This window comes from Alligator mississippiensis, chromosome 1 (genome assembly GCF_030867095.1).
Source record: "Alligator mississippiensis isolate rAllMis1 chromosome 1, rAllMis1, whole genome shotgun sequence".
In the NCBI taxonomy this organism is placed as follows: Eukaryota; Metazoa; Chordata; order Crocodylia; family Alligatoridae; genus Alligator; species Alligator mississippiensis.
Window position 1 is genome coordinate 216,723,771 of NC_081824.1, and position 27,949 is coordinate 216,751,719.

The following is a 27,949-nucleotide window of genomic DNA, read 5'->3' on the forward strand; positions in this document are numbered from 1 at the left end:
GTAATGACATCGGTCAGCTTTCCCCTCCTGTTTACCCTTACCAGCCTGTAAGGAGAAGACAAGACACCTGCTATTAATTCCTAATGTGGGGAAGCTCAATATTATATAGTATTCTTCATTACAAAAATGGGTCAGGCTCTGAATAGCTGGGGTCTCAGTCTTGGGACAAAGACTAGTCTAAGGTTGGGCATGGAAAATGGAGTTATCCAGAATGTAATGAAAAGTAGAGTTGGAAGCAAAACCAAACAATTCAAATAGCCATTGCAGGCTTCATATTGTCTTCACTGTACAGTCCCTCTGTTAGAAATGTTTTATGAATGAAGCTGCAGTTGAGAAAGAATTAGTAGTTTCCTCTCACCTCTAACTGAAAGAAGTTGTTTCCTCTCACAGCTACCAATTTTTGCTTACTATTTTTTTGTTCAGCACTATTATGTGGCCATCGCCAATCAGTTAATATCATAAAGAAAGCTGCAGTGCAACATAATGAAGTCACATATATGCCTTCTGCCCTTTAAATCACAGTAGTTAAGAAGGAAAAAAGCTGTCTCTTGGCTCTCCAGGCAGGTAGAGCATGGACTCATTAATCTCTCAGAGTAGTTCGCTTAGACTAGGTTCGACAGTGTCATTGTACATTGCAGTACATGTCCCTTTGCAAAAATGTATACTGATCTGGGAACTCTTGACTGAATACATGCTGCCACACCACCCTTCACCTCACGAGGACTTTGAAGTTTTCTGGCTGGAGATGAAAGTTACAGTATACATGGCAGAGAAGAGCCAAAGAGTCAGGAGGACATGCTAACTTGATGACTTGTTAAAATATGTATTTCCAATAATACTTATTTTTTTAAAGTAATCAAGACACAGAACTATTTCCAGCATTTCAACTGTGTTGCTCAGACTGATTAGATTAGATAGTAGTATGAACGGACATCTGAAATAAAGAATTAACAGTAAATTCAATCCAGCCCTCCAAATATGGCTGTATGATATTCATTTCCCAGTCCTCCTCCTGGTGTTCCATCATGCTGTGGCCTATGATGCTTCAATCCCAAAGCATATCAATCTATGGCAATTAGATACAATTGGAGGATACACTCAAAGAGTGAGCTCTCAGGTTTGGAGGTCAGAAGAGGAGACTCGCTTCAGAAGCTATTTTCTGATCACATCTTTTTCCAAAACAGCGAAGAACTTTCAAAGGCCGACCAGACAATGTGACCAAATATGGATGGCAAACAGGAGAGATGAAACTGACTAAGATTACTGTTCTCATCACTGTCATATGTTCATGCTGTTTGGACCTAAAGCAGACATCTGTTGGACAGCTTATTCATGTTGTGAAAAGGCCAGATATAATTAAATTTTATAATGGTTTCCTGCCAATAAAAAATGAACCATACAAAGAGCAAAAAAAAAAAAAAAAAACCCCAATGAGATCACCAGATTACATTTTCTTCTTTTATATTTAGGGTTGTATTTTTATGGGTGGAAACTCTCCCCACTGTTCAATCTGGCGGGAAAAGATTCACCCGCTGTCAGAAACTAGCAAACGTGGCTTTTTTTTTTTTTTTTTTGCAGAATAGCAATAAAACCTCTAATTTTGCTTGTGTGATTTTACTGCTTTTCCTCATCAGCCAAAAGAAGATTCAGTTACTGATACTGCTTCATACTTGGAGTAAATTAAACTTGTACAATAGGGAAAAAGGCAATAAGGTAAACAGAAACTGGTGTGCAATTTGTGAGATCCAAGAAAACGTAAAGTCTGAAGCAGCTGGAGCTAACAGTCTGCCCTTGAGTTGCTTCCACTTTGGTCTGACTGTCAAGCAGGGGTCAAACAAGATGCTTTTTCCAAGTCATAGAAGCGAGGGAGATAAGCCCATCTTGTAAGTTAGAGAGGTTGTAGTTGGATAGTGGAGCCCAAAAAAGCTACTTGCTCTGCTTTCAGGTCAGCCCTCGCAAATTCATTGCTAACACTCACCCATACCACCATGGAGTACTTTTTAAGTTCATGACAAAAGGAAAGCAGGGTTACTGGGAGTTTACTGGTTTAAAAAAAAATCAAACTTTTCAGAAATGATAGAACAACCTTTGGGAAATTACAACAACCTCCTGTCACCTTAAAGAAAAATGCCTGGGAGACCTTCTGTTTGCTTGCAGTTGTCTAAATGGCAGCTTTTTGGTTATTTAAGTGGCATTTTTGGCATAGGTAGAGATTCTGTTTCTCTACCTGTGTGCATAGCCCTGTGTCCATAGATGACTACATATGCACATACCTGACCTCAAGTCTTACAAACAATAGGATGGTGGAGGTGAAGCTGCAGACCCCAGAGTCTATGCCCTTTTGCCCATCAGGTTTTAAACCTTAGTCTCTCTGACTTCTAGCACAATGCTGTTGTTACCACCATATAGGTCCAGCATTATCTAGGCCCCTCCTGTGCTCCATTCAAAGCTGGACCAGTGCCCCTTGCATTTGAAAAAATGTTGGATACGATTAGGGAAGCATAGTGCAGATGTTTTTGCTTCCTTAAGAACAAAACTCCAGGGTAGACTCCAAGCCTCTCTCTCTCTCCCAGGCCAGGAGCCATTTCACTGAGCCACACACCCTCTGGCTTGCTCTTTTGTCTCCTGACTCCATCTCTCTCTCTGTCTTGGCTGCCCAAGGCCAGCTTCAAAAGAGGGGTTGAAGAAAGGGCAGGGTAATGGTGCAGTGGTTAGTGTGCCATGCTGGTAAGTCACGAAATTGCAGGCCCAAATCCTTCAAGGCACAGGAGGCCAAAAGCTGGGTCTCTAGCTTCCTAAGCAGGTCCCCCAGTTATTTAGTTAGTGGGGCTAAAACACCTTAGACCTCTCCTCTTCTGACAGTCAAACAGCCCCTGCTCATGGTTTTGGGCAGCCTGCACTTCTGGGCCCTAGGTGCTGGTACACATCTATGTACGTGACACATACATGTAGCCACAATAGGGACACAGCCCGTGTGTGGCCTTCTGTGCATATGTATACCCTATGCATGTACTGTGCACTCACCCACACTGCGAAGAAACAGAACCTCTACTTGCATGTAACTGCCAAAAATGACATTTAGTTGACTAAAAAGCTGCCACTTAGACAACCAAAGGAGAACAGAATATCACCTCTGTCATTGTCTCAAGTAAAACATATTTGATGTTTAAAAGGAAAACAGTGGCCATCTTGCTAAAATGTGACATCATCTGTGATATATTGGTATAGGAAAGTCCAGTGAAAGAAGCACACTAAAGTATTTTTTTCCTGTTCCATTAGCAGTCAGCTAACTGTGCTGTAACCAATAATGATTTACAGCAGAGCTTTCTCAAAAGGAATCATTACATTGTCAGCATTTTGCATATGCACATGCATTGTTAAGCATCAGCAGTGTGCATGCTCACATGTCTTCAAAAAAGGGAAGAAATTATGTCACCAACCAGCAGGTCACCATCAAGTTACAAACTCATTTAGAGTAATTTAAATACTGACAGAGGCACAGGTTGTTACCTTGATTCTTCACTCCCTTATGTTCTAACTCATCGAAATGCAGTAGAGAATCAGCACAGACACCATCTTTCAGCAGGGTCAGTGATAGTACCAGGTGGCTTAGACTAGCTGAGTTTATTTTAAGAGCTCTAGCAAGGTGCATAATAATAATTAATTTCATATGGCTCTATGTGACTGCAGCAGTTTATCATCAGTGTATGTTGCAAGAGCAGCACTCATTTGGAAATACAATTTTCACTTTACTCATGGTTGGAGCTGCTTTTTCTTATTTGAACTTTTGAATTGCCCTCTGATAAAATGCAACCTTTCCTCCAAAATTATTCATACAAGCTCCAAACCTTTAAACATGTACATGCTTAATCGTATTCACCCATGTGGTCATGCTGATATAAATGAAGTTACTAACGTGCTTAAAATTAAGGGTATGTACAAGTAAAGTTCAGGAACAGAAGTGCCTTCAAAAAAGCTGTTTTGCAACATTTCTAAACCAGCCAAAACAAAGAAATTGTGACAATTTAGTAAGAAACTCTTTTCTTGTACGCTTACCACCACCAGGAGGTTAGTGATGATTCAGAGAAGCAGTCAAAAGTTTATCTGAACTCAGCTTTCTGAGCTGTTTCAGGCTTGTCTGTGAAGGATTCTGTGTGGAAAAGTTTGCAAACTCCTGTGCTATTCAAGCTAATTAAACTTTATTACCACTCCTAAACCATGTTGCGACATTAAACATATTTTAGCCTATTCACCTAGGCTGACATCTCATCTCCTTCAAGTGCTTTATTTATCCCAGTGGTATCATTTAATTGTTGGGGGATTTTTTTTTTTAATTCAGCAAGTGTGGTTTTGCCTCAGCATCCTTTTCTGCTGGGCCATACCGCACATTCAGTTTTGGCAAGAAAAAGCACTTTGCAATGTCTGGTCCAAATTTGTTTGTGCTTTTTGGTCGTGTGTGTTTTCCTTTGTTCTACTATCTGCATTAAGCTGAGAGTGATCATCTAGGCTGACATTTCTCTGCATCCAAAGCTCCATGTAAACTGCAGAAAGAGATGACAAATTTAATGGACTGGTTATGGTAAAAATAGCAAATTTCACAGTTTGTCATGGATTAATGGAAAGTGAAAACAAAGGCAAATGAAGTCATCCCAATTGTTTTGAAAGGTCCTTTAGCTGTCGTCTAACAAACGTTAACAATGCAGCATACCAGTGAGTAAGACCTGCAATTTCAGTTTTAAAAATCAGAAGCCATTGTGACATTTTAGAGGTTTGAGCTCCCAAAGCAGATTTTCACATTTCATCTGCCTGGGTGTGTGGTGATGAAAGATCTGATAATACCATTGCATGACCTCAGTATACCACATTTCACAGTGAAATGCATCAATGTAATATCTTCATGGTAGACACAAAGAACTGAATGTTTATGGTGGGGCTTATGACACCATGATATATGTACAGCTTTATTGACATGATTTAAAATTTTATATAGCTCAGTTGAGCCACATGGAAAATGCCTTTAGAAGATTAAGGTTTTTAGTCAATCTTCATAGCTCATTCTTTTTAGTCCTAGTTTCAACTCATTTCCCTTCTCTGTCCCTTCTCAGTTACGACTTTATCTGTTTGAAACTGAGGTGCCCAAAACTGAATACAGTATAGTATTTAGAATGGGGTCTTAATAAAAGAACTGAGTAATCCATCATCATCTCCTTAAGCTTGCATTCTGCTTTCAGAGTCTAAGTCCTGGCATTCCTGTGGCTTCTCTAAATGCTTCTCCATATTGTCTAAATATTTTCAAGAAGAATTCCCCATTGTTCCAAAGTCCTTGGCAAAGTGGAGCAGTTCAATTCTTTTGTACTGTATAGAGAATGATATCCGGTACTGTTTGTTTCTTAATCAATTATATTTGTTACCGAGTGTGCCAATATTTCAAATACAAATTGGATACAAATTGTTTAACCGATAAATATAATACAGCTGAACATTCCAAATCAGCTGCCAAGCCTCCTAGATGCTATTTCTTGCACACACACACAAAAGAAGAAAGCATAGGTTGTACTTCTCTAATGTAATCCATTCAATCTCAAATTGTTTTGTAAGCATTAATGGATTCAGCCGCACAGCAACATTGTGGGATACATATTGTTATTATTCCCATTTTTACTGAGCAGCGAAACTACGAGAGAGGCAAAAAACACACAGCAAGTCAAGTGTCAGAGCTGGGAAACAATGTAGATCTCTAGCCACAGCCCTGCTCTTTAACCTCTTGATTATGTTTCCTCCAATGTTTTCTTATTTTATGCAAAATATATAACACTTCAATTTTTTTCTCAGGGCAGTTTTATGCTGAAGATAAATGTTCCTTGCGGATATTTAGATGACACTATCTTTTACATGTGGAGATGGCAGTAAAAGTATTTGTCTGGTTCACACCAGGTTTCTTTTTGAGCTGAAAATGGAAGGTCAAATGACATTCAGCTAGAACATTTAGTTCATTACTTCCGTTGGTCTGCAATAAGCATACAAATGGTACTAACATTTGTGTAACACCCCTTACATCTATACCATTAGAGAATGTCACGCATTTGAACTAGACTTTCTAAATCATTTCTAATGATCACAGACATTAGAATTCAGGATGGTTCTTCTTAAATCTCTCAGGACAACTCAGCCATTTGAAATATGCACCCCAGTTTTGCAGATATAAATAATTTTGATAAGCATTCAAACAAAACCAATCTTCTAGATGTCATAAGATTCATGTACCACTACTTTAAAACAAGTTTCACTTTCTGTAGAAGCTGCAAGTAAACATTTTAAAAATGTTACGTCTTTTCAAAATTTCTCGAAGTGGCTTTTGCAATCACTTAAAATGCTTTTAGCTTCTGTTGAACATACATTGAAAATATTACTTAGTGACAGTATATATTTGTTTAAGTTATACTGCTTCTAATACCTTCCCCCCACCTCCCTGCTTCAGTTGTTCTTTATGAAAGAGACAACATTTCTAAAGATGTAGGTCTTCAGAGTATTATGGAACAGTGATAGCCTCACTGTAGTAAAAGAGTGATGCCAATTTTTGATCCTTCAAATAGTTGGGGGGTTTTCAAAATAAGTTATTTTTTCACATTGGGGGCTTAAATTTAGTTGGAGTATTTTCATTAGCCTGTTTTTTGAGATTGAGAAGTTAAATAATTTTTTTTTCAAAAATCTTTGAAAAGTTGTTCATACTTCTTCCCTTTCTCTGCTCTTTGACAGAAATTACTTTGCAGAACTTGGAATGACCACATTTTTTGAAAAAGCATTTGCTCCTGGAATTTTACATGGCAGGGATAGTAAAATGGGTGTGATTATATATTGATAAACATGACAGAAAAAATACATGGCCTGAAAAAATAAGTTCATCCTTAATCTTCGAAATGCCCCCTGACACTTTCCAAAAGAAAAAAACCCCAAACCTTCTATATCTGGTAAAACAGCTCCTTCTCTATTCCCCAGATATCAGGCTCAGGACCTTTGATGGGATCAGTACCTGATGAACAGAGGTTTAAGTGACTTTCTGAAGGCTGAGCACTGCAGGAATCTTGTAGCAGAACCTGGAGCCAAACCCTGATTTATGAGGTGGTACATCCACATTTTATCCACTAACAATCCTCCCATGTAAGTGGCTTCAGTTTTCAGTACTTAGTTATGCCAGCTGTAAAATCAGGTATCCATCTTGGTAAAGGACATTGAAATTTGCAGATGGAAACAACACTAGGTATGAGCAAAACATTATTATTAGCCACATTTTTCAGAGGGGATAACTGGCACTCAGAGATGCAGAATGGCTTGGCTGTGGGGTACAGCGGTCTACTGAGGTAAGTACTAGTACAGAGCAAATAGTGTTGACTGCTTTCTAGGCCTGGTTCTGACACTTCATTTGCCTATGCTTTGTAAGTTATTTTTATACCAACATTCAAAGGAGAGGTGAGCTGTTATGCACATGTATTCACAGCTACCATAGCGATGTCATCAACTTCCAATTTTTGTTTTCTCCAAACTAAATGAGATGAAGTTCTGCAAGTGCCCATTATTAACATGGCTAGGCGATTTGTGCCCATAGCTTACTAATCTGGCAGCCCATTGATCCCAATTACTTACCTGTAAAAATATCACAGGCTAGATCCTCAGATAGTATAAATATGTGTAGTCCCACAGAAGTCAGGATAGCTACACTGATTAACAGCTGACATGGATCTGACTTCATGTGCCTATACAAAAGAAAAAGAAGTGACTTCATAAAACAGGGAAATTCCCAAAGAAACACTGGTTTAAAAAAACAACAGAAAATAAGTATTAAAAGAATTTAATACTAAGGAAATTAATACTTCATAAACCAGAATCTTAGATCATATAAATCCACATATACACAGATCTGGCCTCAAAAACATACTTTGCTCACATAACAAAGAAATACATTCTCCATATTCAACTCAGTAAGGAGATATATCACACAAGCAAATCTTCGCAGAAAAAAAATACCTTGCCCTTAAATAAATTTAACTTTGCTCTTAAATAAATAGTATGCTTTCATAATCTAAAATGATTTTACTTTCATAGATAGCTAGATAAGACATGTTGATCAAGTTCAAATACAAGCCCATATACAGGATTTTAACATAAAATGATATTATGTACTTTTCCTATTAAGCTACACATGAGACATCCCGTACTTTATTCACCTTGAAAAAGTGTTCTGTTAATAATATTTTACATGTAACTGTATCCCTTAAAAATGTATCTACCATCATCAGCATATAAAAAATATAATGTCCAGAATAACCAATCCCAATTTCAGAGCTAAGTTTGTTGTACTGCAGTGAAATATGTATTTGCTAGTTCTTGTTAAGAATAATGAGATTGTTGATTATCAGACAGTGCAAGGCGCACTATCTATTATCTATTCTTTTTCCTGCTCTTTAATGTTTGGGTTTCGGGAAACCTGTGATAAGTTAATACACTGTTGTCACACAGCACCCTTAACTGGCTTTTGAAAGAAAGACTCCAAAAACATCTTTTTGATTTTTTTTGGAACATACTAATTTGTGACTACTTCTCAAAGCATTATCTATGTGGCAACCATGTACTTCTGAACTGCCACCAGGTCATCCCCACCTCACCTTGAGGGCCTCCCCCACTTGCTTCAATACAAGCATTATGTAGAGATGCCTCCACTGGTTACTGCTCCCAAAACTACATCAGAGCCTGGAGGCATTTTCAAGAGGAATGCAAGTTAAAATGCAGTGACTCACTTGTATTAACTTATTTTGGATTAGGTTAGAGGGAGAGCAATGCAATGGACAGCAGCCATTCCTGCAGGCCAACCAAGTCTATTCTAAGCCTATGCTCCACTTCATTCCATGCCTCTTAAATTCGAAGAAACCCTTGCAAGGAAACTTCAGTGGCAATAGTAGAGAAGAACTGGCACTCTCTTTCCATGCCTCCCCAGGCTAAATTCATAGCCATGTGCTTTCTTCTGGCTCATGACCATAAAAGAAAGCATTTTAGCCCTTGGGTAAAGTCCTGGTCCAACAGCAAAGCTCCTGTTGGTTTCAAACAGCCCAGGATTGTTATCCTTTGATATTATGGCTCTTAGTGCTTAGTTACCTATATTATGATGGGTTGTGTTCCTGTGCACACAAGAATGCTGTTGTTTTTATGTGTCATACATGGATACAAAAATACAGAGATACATGAGATCAACAACCAAAATCACCACGTACTTAAAACATCTTGCCATTAATATTAAAAAACCCAACCCCTGCCCCCAAACAACCCTACATCTGTTAAAATCCTGAAACTTTGCTTTTTTTCCTCACTGAATTAACTCCAATCATTTAAAAGAAAAAACATTTCAATACATTTTTCTGACAGGTAGGAAATTAACTGCATACCAGGAGCTATTGAATTCAGCTTTAACAGTATCAATAAACATTTCTGATTAAATTATGAAATTGATTTTATAATTTTGACCATTATGTTTTTACATCAATATCATCATATGACAGTAAATGTAGTTACTGCTTCCTTATTGATCTCAGACATGGCACTCCAAAGTACTCATTTGACTATATTACAAAATCAAACTTGATTTCCTGTAGTACTGCAGTAACCGTGGGTCATAACCTGATATGAAGAACCAAGAATAGATGGATCATTGGGTTATTAAAAGATGTGTTTTCCCTGTAGAAGCCAAGCAACAGTTTTGCCAAGTTGTTTTAATATTTTCATGGCAGGATCTGACTTGCAGGGATGTTATTTTTGTGTGCCAAACAGTAATCCTTCCCCTTCAAATGACGAGCTATGTATCATGCTTCCAGTAAGTAATATCAACACTGTTTATTAATGAGAAGGAACAAAGTGTTATTTACAATGCTCATCCAAGCAATCCAACAAAAACTCAAAGTTTCCATGGCTCGGGAGTATTACTCTGGGCCCCACCAGTTCCCTCTGTCAGGATAATAGTTATGTGTTGCACCACTCCATTTCCCCATAAGGTTTAATGTTCTGTTAAGAGAATGCATAATTCAAAAGCTCCAGTGTTGCTCTGATACATGCATAATAGTAAATCAAAGGTGTAATGTGCTGGATATTTATGTCTCAGGGTTAAGAACAAGTCTGATCAGATTAGAGAAATTTCAGTACTGGGCTTTTTTACTGTTGTAAATTTTTTTCACGGTCCCTCCCATGTCTGAACCTTTCCAGGCTGAAGGACTAGAAGGAATCTCATTGATATAAACTGCCATAATGAGAGAGAAGCAGCAAGTTGAGTCTTTAAGCTGTTTGGGTGGATTCCACTTTTATAATGTTTGTGGGTCTGTTATAATGTCACCCAAAAAGAGCCTCTTTAAAAAGTGAGTCATGTATGTTTCTTCCTGTGTAATTAAACATGTCTACTTCAAAATGTAACACATCCTCTAGGGTTTGGGTTCGGGGGGGAGTGGGGTGGGAGTGGGGGAAGGGTCAGTTGGCACTAGAGCTCAGATCATTGATGCTGGATTATTCTTTACCAAAGTTTTTATAACGATAAAGTATTTGCCGTCACAAGCCTGGGGATAATATGGTACACTTTCATCCCTCTCGGCTAAATGTTCTCTAAAACAAAGTATCTACAAAGGACATGAATTTATTTAGTTACCTCATCTTAATGAAAAAAAATACAAAAGAGGACACTTTAGAAATAGCAAATTAATGCCCAGGGGAATGCAAGATTTATATAATGCTGGGTAAAATCAGGCACAATCCAGGTATGAACTTCCTACTACCCAGACTTGTATTAGTGGATATGCCCTGCAACCCTCATGCTATCCTAGTTGTGCATAAAAGCTTCATAAGGAACATCATCCAAAATCTCTTTCATATAGCCCAAACTTCTTGTCTATACAGTGCTTCCCATCCAATCCCTTGACATTTTTTATTTGGCCTTCCATTGTCTTCCATATTGCACATACATATAAAAAAGTTCTTTCTACTTTACTAAAGATTCTGTTTTAAAGGATGAAAAGAAAGCATAGGCCAAACTGTCAGCTGCGGTAATTTGCCATGTCAGTGAAGCCTTCAATCGATTTACATCAGCAGAGGATCTAGCCTAGTCAACAAAATTTGCAAATTTGTACAAAAGTGAGTCAGCCAATCCTGCATTTGGGTCCTCAGGTAAACAGTTTAACATTGAAATTGGCATTTGGGGCCCTAAATGCTAGTTAGAGTGCTTACACAAACAGATGAATACTATAATTTAGGTGTCCAGACTTGAAAAATGAGAGAGAGGTTTTTTCAAATGGACAGGTACTGTCACTCTACTGCCACTGAAAGTCCTGGAGAACTGAATACCCAGTTAGTGCCTTTGTAAATCTCCTGTTTGGTCTACTGTATTTTTAATATATTTTATGAAATGGAAATAGAAAAGTTTAGATTCATAGATGTTATAGATGTTAGGGTTGGAAGGGACCTCAGTAGGTCATCAAGTCCAAACCCGGACTCGATGTTAAGCAAATGTTGCCTACTAAGTCTAAGACATTTTGTCTATCACCTGTTAGGATAGTAGCATATTCTATTTGTCTACATAGCTTCAATTGCTTACGTATCTTGACATCTCACAACCTTTAGCGTTTACCCTAACAACACCACTGCAAGGGTGGGGAAACATTATTATCTTCACTTTACAAATAGATCATTGAGGCACAGGGACAAAAAGGATACATCTACACAGCAAATTTATGGTGCCAGATGGTTGTACCCTCAAATATGCCAATGTTGGAAGCCATGTAATCTGCACAGCGCTACAGGTGGGCAAATTAGCACTTCTGGATGATCATGCCAATACCTTTCCCCATGCTATTTAGTTTGCTTACAATGCTGAAGAAATACAGCTATGCTACTTTTGGTTCAAGAGTCAGCCTGGGAAGAACAATGAAGCATACTTGAAGGCACCACTAGCATGGTAAGTATGCTGTGTTGATATGGCTTAAGTGACTTGCCCAGTGTCACATAGGAAGCCTGCAACAAATTAGGGAACTGAAGTTAGTTTTCCCATATCTCAGGTTAGTACCATACCTCCCCTTTCCCTACCTATCTTCTATACTATGTCATAGTTCTTTTCCATGAACTTAGCATTTGCCACTGGGCCTGCATTTCCAAGAACTCAGCACCTATTGTGATGAGCTTTTTTGAAAACCTGGCTCCAGTTGTGGATTCTGACCCCATTACCTAGTTATTAGTGGATGCTTGTTGTGCACCTTCTGAATAACTTTGCTTTTGAGAGGTGCTGAGGCTTTCATTTTCCATTGAAAAGTGGTATCAGGCCCCTCAGCACTGGATTCATAGTGGTAGAGAGACTTGTTCTGCCACAGCTCATGTTGTACCCATTCTGTGGATTAAGCAATGCTGTTCAGCCTTGAGGTCTGCTGCCGTGAAACTTTGAAGAAATCCTAAATTAAATAAAAAAATATATAAGTATAATTTGGAAAATACATTATTCAGATGATGTGTGTTTACACACACACACACATTCAGCACGATGTGTGTTTACACACACACACACACACACACACACACACACACACACACACTTAGCAGAGCCTTTCAATGCTTCCCCTTCCAGGACCTGCAAACAGTAGTTCATTGACTATGGAGTTCACTAGCATGTTCCAGATTCCGATGTAAAAGAAATACATATTCCCTTGGGTTAGCTGAGGTTAAACAGGTGTTTTTGGTAAGGAGTGCAGTTACATTTTGATTACACCAACCTAAATTCTTACATCATATAATGCAACATGATACACCCACATGGACCCTTCAGTGCCAAACCAGGGCCTCCAGCTTCATGTTGTTATAATTGTGTTTTCCATTAATCTCAGTGACCTCTGCAAGCGTCATCTACAGTCTCTTTTTTTCTAAATTGCTCTTTCCTTCTGCGTGGGAGCAGAGAAACAAATGAGCAGGCACATTCAGACTGATCACAACATAGAACAGTAGGTGGGTTAAGAACAATAACTGTGTGAATGAAAGAACATTCAGAGTTTTGCCTTATGCTTAACTTATTGCTCTGATAATAATAATACATATTCTCACATGGCTTGATTAGTTCCCATATATTTCAAAAGAGGGACACCCACCAGCTTGAAAGAGATTTGTTTTAGGCCCCATATAGATGTACAAAATGTGACACAACCTATTTCCTTTAATAATATACAAGGCAGCAATATCAGGTGAGAAACAGAGAAGGCTGTATCATGTGAATGGAGGGGCCAAATTCTGATTTAATTTTATGCAGTAGCTCCATAAGTTTTAAGTATGGTCATGTCCTAGCTTCAGTATCATTCATTCAACCCTACTGCCTTCACTGGAGCTGCAGTTGGTGAAAAGGAGAACAGAAGGTGACCTGATGGGCCTAATTCATCCTTGATACAAGCTTTCTGTCTCCACTGAAGTCAGTGCCTTGAACTTGTTTGAAGGGGTCAATGATTTCAGTGGAGTTACACCAGGAATGATTTTGGCCCAGAGTTCCTAAAAAAAAAAAAAAAGAATGTGGGGAAATAATACGTCTCAGTAGCAAATACTGATCAAAAGCCATGTATGAAAATAAGAGCTTTTCACATGGAGCAGTTTAATTTAAGAAATGGAGTGCAGCATTTCTAAGTGACTCATCTGCTTCTTAGCTCTGCAGGTGTATTTCTGTGCACTCTGGAAAGTGTTCTCTGACAGATGTACATTATTATGCATAGCAACAAATAGTGGTGCTTCTTAAAAAGAGAAGCTCAGGAGGGGAGGAGTGAAACCAGCACACCTGTTTATTCACCTTCCCCTCTCTTGCCATTTACTCACTTTAAAAAGATCATTAAATTATGGTTTTATGTAGGAAAAGAAACAGCTTCAAAGGGAGATGTTCAATGCCCTGAAGAGCTCCTGGGTACCCATTTAGGACCTGGGTACCAAATTCCCAGATGTGCCTTTCAAAATTTACCTCTTCATTATTCAACAACTGGTGACAGTTATTTCTTTTCCCAGCCCCAGAATAGCAGCATACCACAGGCATTTCTCTAGGTGGTTAAGTTTCCTTTTTGTTCCTTTGTGGTGAACAGCCACAGGACAACATTTCCAGCAAGTGTGATATAGTATTTCATTCACTTTGGCCTATTTTCTCCTTCCAAAGAATTATTATAGCTGATATTTCTTTTTCTTGTCAATCACTTTCACCGGACTTTTCATTGCTGTTCTTAAACCCAGGTTAGGCCGACAATGTTCTTCCACTGAGGATTTCTTCTAACTCACCCCCAATTCATTTTACTGCTCTAACCTTTCTCTCTCTAGAATGTAATATTTAAAGTAAAAGCTTCAATCTGAGGTGGTCAATGGGAATTTTGATTTTAGTGGGACCAGGATTTCATCCAGGTACCTATATTTTTGTGAGCAGGTTCTGTCCCAGCAACAGCATCAACTACAGAAGTTGAGGAATTTCTTCCTGACCCACGTCTCAGCTCCTTTTACCAGCTTTGCTATACAGCTCAATAAAAACCTACGCTTTTCATCCCTCTCCAGTTAGATGATCCAACCTACCCCTTATGGAACAATGGCCGTAAGCTGACTGAGAGTAGATTCAGGCTAGATCTCAGGAGGCGCTACTTCACAGTCAGGGCAGCTAGGATCTGGAACCAACTTCCAAGGGAAGTGGTGCTCGCTCCTACCCTGGGGGTCTTCAAAAGGAAGCTAGACAGTCACCTAGCTGGGGTCATTTGACCCCAGCATCTTTTCTTGCCCATGGCAGGGGGTCGGACTAGATGATCTGCTCAGGTCCCTTCCAACCCTACCATCTCTGAAACTAAAACTCTTATCCCAGTAGCTGTCACTTCTGGGACAAATATGTCAAAACCTGCCTTGGGAATGATTTGGTCCATTCCTTGCCCCTCAGATAGGGCCAGAACAAGTTCACCATTCTTTGTTCTTCTCCCTCACTATTGCCTGCCATACAACAGGACTTAGTGGTTTCATCATCGATCAGTGACAGGTATCTGCAAAACCTTTTATATGTTTCATCATGAGTTGTGGCTGAGTCTAAAACAACGCTGTCCTTTGCAGAAACATTTTTTTTTCAGGAAAGGTCAAGGGGCTGCCATCAGCAGGGTGGGATGGATTCTCCTGGAGGTTCAGAGGGAGAGTGCAAGATGGAGATGCAGCTCCCTTACATCTATCTCTTCCCTATGCTGATGGGGCTGAACAGAACACTTCCATTTAAAAATCATAAAACACAGCTCCTGGAAGACACCTTCCCTTCACAATCAAATAGGTATTATTTTTTTGTCTATGTTGAGGTCCAAGCACAGGTAGACACCCTCATGGAAGCCCCATGACTCCTCTGGTATTCTTTTTTTGCTCAGTATTAGTCCACAAAATCTTTAAACTTGAAATGGTCAAGCTCCAACATGGCTTGCCTCTGTTCCTTTAATCTTCATGCTTATAAGCTTCCCCACAATATGGCAGCCATGCTCCTTTAATCCAGAATTGGAAAGACATCCTACATTGAGACAGCCAACAATGGCTCCAATAGGTGCCAGCTGTGATCCATTTTGTGATGAGAATTGTTGCTTCTTAGGAACTGACTGTCCAAACTGCCATCGCATAAGAACAACTACCAATCTCGGCTAAATTTGGGCTGAAACCTTAAAGACGAAAGGCTTCATATGCTATTACTGACCCCCATGATCTATCTACTCCCCCAATAAAATTGTAGTGATTTTCTTTTAATCTATTTCTCCAGTGTGCAGCTCCATTATTTCTTAGTAATGAGCATTTTTTTCTGCATATTACAGTGAAAGTTGTCATTTCCCAACAGTCACTGCACAACCATATCTGAAATTATGCCAGTATTTCCTCCTCCAAGTATAAGAAAAGAGTACTGCAGATAACAAAATATGGAAATTCTGTCATTTGAATGGTGACCTCTAAAGAATTTTCCTATACTACCAGAGCAAGGCCTGCCAAATATTCTGTGACAGGACTCCTTGATCCCTGTGGCACAGGTTAGTGTTTCAGTGATGGCTGAAAGTCAACTCAACAAGGTTTTGTGGAGTGAAATAAGAATCTATCAAAACTTTGAATTGTAAACAAAATAATCTTTATAAGCCAATTCTATCTAATGGAAATGAACCCTAGGGCCAGCCCAGGGCTCTTCGTACTAATTTATTCTGATATTAATTTCAATGCCATTCTTCATTTTGGAATGCCCCAGAAATGTCAAAACACCATTTTCATCTGTAAACTGATAATGTAGGACAATGAAGAGGGGAATTCAGGCTCTGGCTTGTTGATAGGGGACCAGAGACGCTTCCAGCACTGTGAAGAAGACATATCTGGTTGTGCATATGCATGTGTTTTCCTGTGGTAGAGGGGACGAAAAAGAGGTTGAAGTGTTTCCCAGTTTGTTTTTTTCTGCTACTGTGATTCAACATGGCTCCTATGCTTGCCTCTTTCCCTCGCATTGTTTCTTTCCACGTGAGAGTGACCACCTGTCTATGGTGCCTATTGCCACAGTACTTGCCAACTGGGCAAACAGCTCACGCTAGCTCCTGCTTCCGGAAGGAAGCGGCCTCTGGATTTCAGTTCTCAGTCTCAGCCCTGCACTCCTTCCTTTTGAGCTGGGATGTAGTCTCAAAGATGAGGTGCTGTGGATAGTGGCTAGCTAAAAAGAACTGGTGGAAAGTGGTCTCAGGAGTATTTTCTGCTTGAACTGGCAGACTGGCTGACCCTACAATCTGTTCTCTTCTCCCTTCAGTGGAGGCCAAAAGGATCCTACTGATTGTAGGGCAGGAGACAGATCCTCTGCCTGGCAGCAACTTTACCAACCAATGTTGCTGCACTGGAAACAAAATAGGGGATTGTTCTAGAGCCTGTACTATTATTTCTTCTTCTCTTCCCTGAACAGTGTAATCCTACTGTATGCCACATGGGTGTTTTAAAGACAAATTCATTAATGTTTGCCAGATGTTTACATACAACAGTGATACAGATAGACATCAAAACCATAGGCAACATGCTCTTAAAATCAAGTACAGAGACAGTATACCTCAGGCTTCCAGTATTTACTTTCCTTAGGCCATATGGACCAGTTGCAACAGAAGCAAAACTGCAGATCTGCACCTTGAGTCTGAACCCATTGACTCAAGGAGTAAATTATTCCACATTGTGAGTAAGGGTATCAGAATTTGGCTCAACAGAGATTTGGATTTATTACTCCATAGTCTTTCCAGAAGCCATCCTTTTTCTATTTCATGCACAACAGATTATTCCTGACACTTTTAGAGGGCCCCTGGCCCTTTCACTTATTGGTCTGATCTTTACTTGCAATGAAACTAGAAGTCTTTGCTTAGTAGACTTTTGGAAAGGTAAGAGGATAGCCTTTATATTATTCACTGGAATTGATTCTTGGCATAAGTATTCTCCTGTCAGTATTTTTCATGTGTTTAGCAACATCTGCAGGATGTGGAAAGTACAGAAACAAACCAGATGTTGCAAAAAGGTAGTGACACTAAGAAACATAATTATTACAATCTCTTATTCAATTTTTTTTGGCCCATCTTCTGTCTTCATACACTAGTAACTTTTACTGCTGAAATGGGGACTGACTCATCTAAGTTCTTTCTAAATAGATTTACAGTCCTTTGTAAAAATTGACATATACCCCCATTAAAGCCAAATTTCCTTTGGCAATTTAAGAGGAAAAATAGATTAAGGAGATGCAGATATTTATCTCCGCCATCAACATTTATTCATTTAGGTAATTATCACTTAATTATGTTGTCAAAGGGGCATGAGGGAAATTCACCATCGATAAACCAAACCCCACAAAAGTTCCCCACTTCTCTTGTGAGATCACTGGTAGCAACTCATTTCTTTGTCAACCATTCATTACAATGATTTGACAAGGACTGCAGATCTGAAGTGATGCAAGTGAAATCTATCATTTGTAGTCTTCACTGAAATGCACAGTCTGGTACAACAGTGCCCCCAAAAGCAAATCATCAGCAAAAACCATGCAACAGGACACCCTTCCAGTTCACTACTGCATGAAGTTCTAACCTGTGTTTTCTACTCGAGCTAACTACTTTAAGAAGTACTCACCAGATTAAAAAATGTATGACAGCCCAATGAATGCCTACTGCAGTATAAAACTGAGAGTCTCAATTAGATTCAGAACATTTTCCAGTTATTTTAATACAGATTTTAAGAATTTCATAGGGGGATCAGAAAAACTTAAAGCCCTGTCAAATTCTAAGGGAGTAGAGTACAACTAGATTAATACATAAATCTTATTAACTAAAATGTAGTGGAATTCAGTCATTTGTTATCAAAGTCTTTCAATTGTTGTACAAATTACAACATTTTGGTCTCACAGGCTCCCTGCCAAGTTGAAGGCCTAATTAAGGTAGTTGGAAATGAATAGTGTTCTAATTAGTTTAATTACAATATGATGAATTAGCAAACCGATTTTTAAAAACAATGTGCAATTAGGCTTTTAGCATTCAACCCTCATTTTCCAAAATAGGATATGAAGCAAAGCATACTTGTTTTTATTACTAGGCTGAAGCCTGAGGCATCCTAATCCAGGAGTGGACTGGGGTTATAATGAGACCTAGGATTCCACTTTGTCACCCCTTTCCATTCTTTGTGCATTGACTCAACTGTCTTTTGACTGAGAATTGATTTTCTCTTCCATATTCATAGTCCACACTTTTCTCTGTTACTCCCTTTAACTGAGCAGTGAAATCCAAGGTCCTGATGATACCATATCAGTTTGGTATCATTTTACCACCTTTTAGTGCGTAGGTGCACAAATCCACTTGATATATTAAATAACAGTACATAACATCCTAAACTATGTACTGTATATAGGGAAGAGATCTGTTATTACAACACTAACCACAAATGACTCACTCTGCCTTTTGCCTCTATTTATCTAAGCTGTGTTTTACATTGTGGATTGAACAAATACTATTGTTCTTAATTCTTTTCTTTTTGTTTGTTTGGTTTTGTATTTCTCTCTATTGGCCTTTTTTTGCCCTAACTTGCTTCCACACCATCCCAATGGGTGTCACTCACCCACCACTGAGCCATTTCATGAATAAGCTTTTTACCTGGATAACCACAATGGCCGCGTCCAGACGAGCATAGACATTTGGTTCCCTGAGGACAAGTAGCAGCAGCACACCTTGCATCATGGCTGCTTGTCCCCAAAGAACGCCCATGCCATGCACACTCTGGCGCACGGCAAGTTACTTTGGGGGCAGTAGGGGAGGCTGGGCCCAGCACTGCTGGCCTCAGCAGCATTACCTGGGATCCTGGGGGCCTCCCGGGGCTACAGCAGCTGTGATCCTGCCAGGCAGAGCCTGGCTGGCAGCCACAGCATGGATCTGGGTAGCCCAGCTCCTCTTTACAGCAGCATGCACTGACTGTGCATGTGCTGCTCTAGGTTTATTTTTCCACGGGTTTTTTGGACTCAGGGGTCAAAAAAACCTGCAGGAAGAAAAAGAGCAGCTCACGCATGGGCAGCACACCCTTGCAGCACAGAGAACATCCGACTGTGTGGTATGTGGCACTGCAGACATGTTTGCAGTGCCACATACCGCACGGCTGTGCTCGTCTAGATGTGCCCAGTGAGGCTGCACAATGGGAACTGAAGGCATAGTGTGGCCTACTTAGAGAATATCTCATTTCTGTCAGAGTGGGCAAAACCTCTTGTTGGTAATGTCTAGGTATAAATGAGGATGGAATCTGGCCCTGGTCCAGCATGACTCATTGCTGAGTTAAAGATGGAGATAATAAAATGAGTAGAGGAATGAAACAGAATCGAAGGAGAGGGGATTAATTTAACAAAATGAGTTCTCATAAAGTGATTTGAAGTTTGCTAAACCTTTGATGAGAACTGGTTTTCCTCAATCTTACTTGAAGGCTCAAACCAGAAAAAAAAAACAGCAATAAATTAGCTCTCAACATGGCTTACCTTGTAAGATTATTATCTCTAGATGAGAACAATTTAGAGCCAAGCCTAACTTTAAGCAAATGAGCACTTCCAAGGAACCTATTCCTTTGCTTCAAGACGAGCAAATGTTCATGTTATTTCTTGGCCAGGGCAAAAGGCTGAGTTTCCTCATCAGGGCTTGAGCTCACACTTGATGGAGTATGGAAGCATACCAATGTTGGAGGTGCCAGTTTCCATAAGAGATGATCTGATCATCTTAGCTCCTGTAGATCCCAGTCCTTGCAGTTGCAAAGTGGCTCCCACTAATTAAAAATAACAGGCAACTGTTATTTTTTTCCTCCAGACTAGTGAGTAGGAGCAAAATGACTGACTAGTGGTTGGGTTTTGCATGTGCATGTGTAAGTATGAGTACCTGATTAAGGGTACCAAGTCAAAGACATGACATTGACCTTCCTGAACTTGGTAGTCATGCTTGTCTGTGTTTTATAACTGTACTCTGGCTCCTGTCTGAGTCTTTGTTTATTTGTCAGCAGTGAAACAGTGAAATGAAGCTGATGTGGTAAAACATGATTGCATAGAACAGTGGCTCTCAGCCTTTTTGCATTTGTGGCACCCATCATGAGACAAAAGGCAGCCCACCATAACTTTTGTGAATTGAGTGGCACACAACTTAAAAACCTAATTTATAGGTTGCCGTGCTTGCTTCCTTGCAGTCGGGCCAAACAGTGCGTCTGGGGGATTGTCCAGGCAGGGACAACCCTGAGTCTTTGCTTATCTGCTTAATTAATCTGTTTATCTCCCAACACCTCACCTACCTCCTCACACCTCACTGCACCTTTCAAAAGATCTAGTGGCACCCCAGAGCTGAGAATCACTGAGACAGAAATACTATGACCTCTGAAGTAGCTATGGTAAGTGCTGTGAAGAGCTTCAAATACCATGACTGAGATGCTCAGCCAAACTGTCTTCAATGAGAAGCCAGTAAGAAAGTGCAGAATACAGATGTGTTGCTAAATGGACACACACTGCTTGGTATCTATTAAGAGCTTTTTCAAGTTTAGTGGCTTACTTGTGAGGGCAGTGCCTTTAGTTCAGGGAGATAACAGAGAAAAAACCAAGTTCTCTGAAGTAACAACTCAATTGTATCATCTTCCTCATTCCTTGGATACTGCTTCATCCAATGGTTAGTGATTTTGGGGAGGGCTGAAAAAGTCAGAAAATGGTGCTGCCTATGGTCAATGAAGAGTTGGGAGTTATCCATCTAGCACTATAATCTGTCCCTTCCCTCTACCTTTTGCAATGGATGTAGAATAACAAGCAGAAGACGACTGCTTCTTGTGGGGCTCTGGAGCTTCAGAGTTGTTACTCAAAATGACCTCTCTAGTTTGGCCTAAGAGGAAAGAAAGCCCTGAGCTATTTGGGGACTTTGTTCCTCACAGCATCATGTAGGACACAGAGACAGAAGTATTTCTTAATTCACCATTTCAAATGAGTGCAGCACAATGCATGGACATGCTTATTAAATTAGCTTATGAGAACTGAAGACAACACTTACTGTAAAGAAAAATCATTTTCCAGCAATAAAAAGGTTAACACAAAACAGTAGGTACAAAGATAACTTGAGCCCATCATTAAAGAAATTCGGTTATTTAGTCAATTTTACTTATTTACAGACTAGAAGATTAATGAGTTCAAATACTAACTGAGACAGTAATTAGGTTTCAAAAACATACTATAACACAATCAATCATTGCTTGGGAGCATAATGACATTAGGGTAAAGCCCTCTTTCAGCTGAAGTTATTAGCATGTGATTGGTGAAGACTGGACTTCAACAGAGAGTCTACCCCAGGGTCCTGTAATAAAATGAAAGAGGAATCTTAAATAAGGAGAAACTATGTCTTTGACCCTTTGTCCTTTGCCTATAGATGTAGCAATACTGTATGTGGGATTTAGGACTCTGTAACAGGACTTTGGGGAATGATGGCATTTCAAAAGACAGTTGGTATTTTACTTTAAACAAGACTTTACTTGAGACCTAATATGACACAGGCTGTATATATATGTCCTCTAATCTGGTCTTGGGGCTATCAGCAGTTTCTTCCAGTATGTCTCAGTTCTCTTCTTTAAGTCTGAAAATATGTCAGCTCAAGAAAGGGACTAAAGATATTATGAAAGAAAAGAAAACAAGAATTTAAAGGTGGGGAAACTCTGAACGATATAAAAGCACTGTTGCCATTTTGTCATAGTTTTTAAAGCAGTAATTGCCTTGGAATTAGAAATATTAAGTATATGTGTGCATTGCATCTTTTGTCTAGTGATCTCCAGAGAAGGGCCTGGTAAGCTTGAGATGCTTCTTGAGTTAGGTAGCCACTGTTTTTTACCCCAGCCCAATAAATCTAGCTATTATTACTGCTTCAGAGTATTGTTCTTAGTTATTACAATTCACTAACCAGCAACTGAAACGGACCGCAGTTCAGGTATGACACATGGGAATAAGATTCAGAAATGTATTTCCAGACATCAACCTCCTAAACCTTTGGCAAAGGTTCCAAGGGTGAACATGGCTGGGGCTAGTAGATATTGACTCCAATGGGTAATGTCACTCAGATAGCATGAATACCTGTGACAGTGCATCAGGGCAGTCCTTGCAGCTGATAAATCAAACAGAGAAGGACCCTAATTCAAAACATATCATGACTGCACTGTGAAAGAAAATCACAAAAGTATATTTCAAAACAAAAGCGTGAAAACATAACAACAGGCAACTCCAGTCAATACAATCAATCCTGATAACAAGAGCAGTCAATGCAATTACATTTTATAAAATCAATGCATCCTCCTACTATGAGAATCAGGAAATGAACCAACATTCCCCTCAGCAACAGCATGTGGCAATTACAATACTACCCGATGCAGCTAAACAAGAATCAGGGTACATATAAGATTCAATAGCCTTCACAAAGGAGGTAGCAGAAAACCCAAACAAAATATGAGCTTACATGGGAATTAGTGCTCTTGACTCTTTGTTCAGTGCAGCTACATCTAGTAAAATTTCATCCATAGATCTTAAAATAAATCAGCCAAGACTTGCTTAAACAAAACATAGGACAGTCCCAGTCCCCACAGAACTGAGGCCTAATACAGACCTCTACAACCAAAAGTGCTACACACCACCTCCATTTTTACTTAGTGTGGGTGCTTTAATGCAGCAATGGAGACACGGCTAATTAGCCAGGCTGCAGTGGTTTTTACCTGGATATTGCCCTTTTGGTATAGCTGATAAGCTCAGTCATAAATCTTCATGCACCCAAGGGATAGCTCAGTATGGTGGGAGAGTTGTGCAAATTTTGGGCAAAACTGTCATTTCATATGATGACCAAGACAAAGCCCTAAATTCTGGTATTGCTGGGCACAGCTAATTACTTTACCTTTAATTGTAAATGTCACTACCACAATCCCTTTTCAAGATTCACTATTACAGCTGCTAATCTACATTAACACTTAAATAAATTATGACTTGGTTACAACACTCCTACAGCCTGGGAGGTACCATGCTAAGTAGCAGAACTGCAGAAAGGGATCTCAGAGTCATAGTCGACTCCAAAATGAATACGAGTCACCAGTGTCATGAGGTAATAAGTAAAGCTAACTGCACCCTTTCTTGCATAAGTAGGTGCATCACAAACAGGTCTAGGAAGGTGATACTTCCCCTCTATGCAGCATTGGTCAGGCCACAGCTGGAGTACTGCGTCCAGTTTTGGGCACCGCACTTCGGGACGGATGTGGATGGCCTGGAGAGGGTTCAGAGGAGAGCCACTCATCTGGTTAAAGGCCTCTGCAAGAGGAGGCTGAGAGGTGATCTCGTGGCCATCTACAAATTCATCAGAGGGACCAAATAAGAAATAGGGGATACAATGTTTACCAGGGTGCCTGTCGGGGTAACCAGAAATAATGGCCACAAACTGGAAGAGAGCTAATCCAGATTGGACATCAGGAAAAAATTATTTACAGTGAGGGTTGCCAAAATATGGAATAAGCTTCCAAGGGAGTTGATGCTGTCCCCTTCCTTGGAGGTGTTTAAAAGGAGATTAGACAGACACCTGGCTGGGGTCATATGACCCCAGCACTCATTCCTGCCCAAGGCAGGCGGTCAGACTCAATGATCCAGTAGGTCCCTTCCGACCCAACATCTATGAAACATAATACTCAATGCTCAAAATATACCTGTGTGTTTTGCATACCACATACCCCTAAATAAGATGTATGCCTTGATTTTGGAAGGTAGAATAAATTAAAAGCTATTTCCTCTTAACTGAACTGTTAAGACTTGCACTGCAATTTTGACTGCTAATTTTCAGGGAAAAGGTGTGTGGGGTATGCTAAAAAATAAGATGATTGTTTTGGCTTAGTTGAGATTCATCAGATGAGTCATACAGTATGTTTTTTAAGTGCCCTGATTGTTTGAGAGCACAGAAGCTTACAGTACAAATATGTGCCTATGTGACTTTTGAAGGTCACTCTCCATGACCCTTCTTTTTAGTTGCTTGAGGGGTTACAAAAGTTGCCTGAGCAAACATTTAGAAATTCAGCAGAAAATGCAGCAAATTTTTTTTCTTATTCATCTAACATCCTTTAAAATGCTCCAGGTTTTTCTGCTCCACTCCACTCAGGGAATGTCCATGGACATCACTAAGAGTTTGGGCTAGGACAAAGCCCAGTTTATTCTAAATACCCAAGTGGAGATTTTCTTTCTAGATTTATTTTTGGCTCTCAGGCCTTGGCTGAAGACAAAGACTTACATGCTGGAGGTGTTCTCGGAACAGCAAAAGAGAGCCGAGATATAGATTTCTAATTTAAGGTAAGTGAAAAGGATCCTTCCCCACTGTCCTTCTTCTGTAAGGATCCAGTCAAAGGATACTACTGCTGAGAAAGCAACCATCACTTCTGCAGAAGTCATGAGTGTGGCCTGAAGTAAAGATGGGGTTGTATGCTAGGTTGGGGACAGCCGGGCTGAGGAAGACACCTTCTTTTCAGTGTTCTGGCAGCACAAACCACACCTCTGAACTTCCTTCTACAGGTTTATCCTCCAAGCACCATATGACTGAGTCAAAATGTGATTTTACCCAGATTAGGTTTTGAATTCATTTCAGATAAGGTTAAAAAATGATGCTAGACAAAGTACTCTCATCTGACAGGTGTGTGCCCCATATGTGGGTCAGTGTTTGTCTGTAAATATGCAAACAAAGAGTAGCTTTATAACATCAACTGAAACATACTTATATTGGATTAACTGATATAATTAATTTATATAAATATATAATTGATAGAGATGCCACACGTGCACACTAAAAATGCTTTTACTTCACAAGTGCCAAAGAACTGTAAAGATATAGGTAATTATGGCAGCTATATTTTGTGTGCGTGTGTTTGTGAGATGGAGAAAGAGACAGAGGGAGAGACTACTTTTAGTGCTTAATATTTCTCAATGCCAGTAGAGAAACAAAAAATCCTATCCTTTTCTCATTAAAATTAAAGCTGCAATTCTTGTTCCCCTCATTCCCTGATCCATGTCATTTTTTTCATCACCTACGTTTATATTTGCACAACTAGAATCCAGCAGTAACCTGGAAAAGACTATTTGGGAATCCTTGTTTTAATACCTAGATAGACTTCATATACCATTATATTGCTAAGTTTAAAATTAGATCCTAGCAACAGGAAATCTCTGTGAGAGTCAATGGACCAGATGGCACTAAGGGATTAGCTCCTCCCACCTGATGTATGTTGAGTTGTACCTTATTACATAAAACAGTCGCTTAGATGCAAAAAACACAAACCAAAAAACCCAAAGTGCCTTACTAGAAATGTCTACACAAACTATTAACATGCAACAATAAACTCCAGCACATATCGTGGAGTTTATTGTTCCCAGGCATGCAATTTGAACATATGCCCAGGGCTGCAGCACACTGAGCTGGACTGGAGCAGCCCCATCTGGCAGGGGCTCCAGTGGGTCAGCCTGCCACATAGGTGACATGTAGGTGAGATATGGGGGGGGGGCACATGCCCCCCCAAGCATGATAGCGCCCCCCCTGACAGCAAGCGATGCAGCTAGTGGGGGGCATGGTGAATGCTAGTGCCCCCCGTCAAATTGGCTCTGCATACGGCACATTGGCAGTGAAAGTGCCAGCCCTTCCACCACCACCATTCCCCCCTGGTCACTGGCTGGCTGCTGGGGGACGGCCCCCTAGACTTGGGAGGCACCAGTCACCCATGGCCTGCCAGCTCAGGGCTGCTCTGACCCAGCTCAATGTGCTGCAGAGGGGTTGGTTGGGGCATGAGGGTGCATCAGTTCAGGGCTAGCTAGCAAGCAGCCCCAGCACTGAAGCACCGTTGTGCCTCAGCTAGCCACATCAGCATCTAGACATGTGGTGCTGAGCATGTATTCACAAGTACTATCCTACTGTAGAATGAATTAGTTTGCTGGAGCCTAATAGGGCCTTATGTATAGATGTGAGACATTTACTGTAGAGCTAATTAGTCTACCCCACAGTAAACATCTTGTGTAGACACACCCACTGATTATTCAGGAAAGCCACATGCTCCATCATAAAGAAGGTGAAAGGATGATATAACTTGATTGGAAAAGAAATGAAAAAACCCCACATAAATATTAGAGGGAAGGTGATAAAGTTGGGTTAGACTTTGCCCTCTCATCCTCAAAAATGCAACCAGATTGGAATATTACATAAAAAATTCATTAAGGAAAGTAGTTCAAGAGAAAGATCCCCATGTACTTCAAGTCTGGCAGAGTTTAATGACCTTCACAATGAGGAACAGCTCATAAGAATTAAAATAAAGGACTTTCATTAAATAAAAAGTCAGTGTCCTTGAGACTCAGGGGCAAGGAGTTGGGTTGTATATGAGCTAGAGCCTGGGAAAAAAAGAGGGGTCTCTTCTAGATCCCAATAAAGTCAGTGACAACCCCTAAGTGCTTTCACCAGCTGCAAAGTCAATGGAAGTTGAAGATGCTGACCACCTGGCATTTTAGACCCTCTGTCTATATTGTAGCCATGCTCTGTCTGTGAGCTGGCTTGCCTTTAGAAAACCAGATCATATAATCAAGATTGTTATGATGACATTGCTGGTAGCCAAGTCTCCTTCGATACTCTGAAAAGGAACAAAAAAGCTCCAGTGAGGGTATATCTACAGTGAAGGTGTATCTACAGTGAGGGTATATCTCTGTTCCATGCCTTGGAGCCTCACAGTGAAGTCCATTCCCTCCCACGCTGCCACCTCAAAGTGCATGTCAATACACATGCCTAAGATCAGGATCCTAAGACTGCTACAGAGTACATGCTTAGTCATATGCAGAACAGGAGCAAGCAGATAGGGAGTGCTTCTGGATGCAGCATAACAGGCAAGATAGATCTGGGGCAGGGTATTCCAGTGACTGTGGAATTACTCAGATGTCTAACTCATGATCACTATACCAGGGTTCAGCTTCAAGGTTTCAGATAGACTTTCAGAATGACTCTAGATGAAGGGCTGAGGTTGAGCCAAACTTCCTGTCAACGCTTCATACTTCAAGGCATTCGTATTTATAATCTCAGTTCCTCCACGCAACAGATTCTAGCATGACAAATCCTAGTAGACTACTTCACTGGGGTCTTCATTTTCTGGATCTGCACCGTGGCTTAACTAAATTAGAAAGCATTTGTAGGGCATCTCTGCTTGCACTGCTGGTTGATGTTTTATGTTTTAATATTTTAAATAAAGTTTATTATGACAAGTCGGTGAAAGTGCTTTTAGTAGGTCAATAAATCACAGGCCTATCGTATCACTTGGGGACAGATATGTAAAGCATAAGAGGAAACCTGATATTATTTCAACAAAATAGCAACTAGAGCTACTTGGTACTTGGTTGCAAATACAA

At 40.0% G+C, this 27,949-nt stretch overlaps 1 long non-coding RNA gene across 1 annotated transcript in view; it reads right to left on the reverse strand.

Moving 5' to 3' along the window:
- LOC132250064 (uncharacterized) overlaps positions 1–27,949 on the reverse strand; it is a 63,057-nt gene that overhangs the window by 4,914 nt on the left and 30,194 nt on the right. The window contains exons 2-3 of the long non-coding RNA XR_009461660.1: positions 12,247–12,467; positions 7,642–7,751 (exon numbers count right to left, since the gene is read on the reverse strand). This is a non-coding gene — a long non-coding RNA (uncharacterized LOC132250064). The remainder of the gene's footprint in view (positions 1–7,641; positions 7,752–12,246; positions 12,468–27,949) is intronic.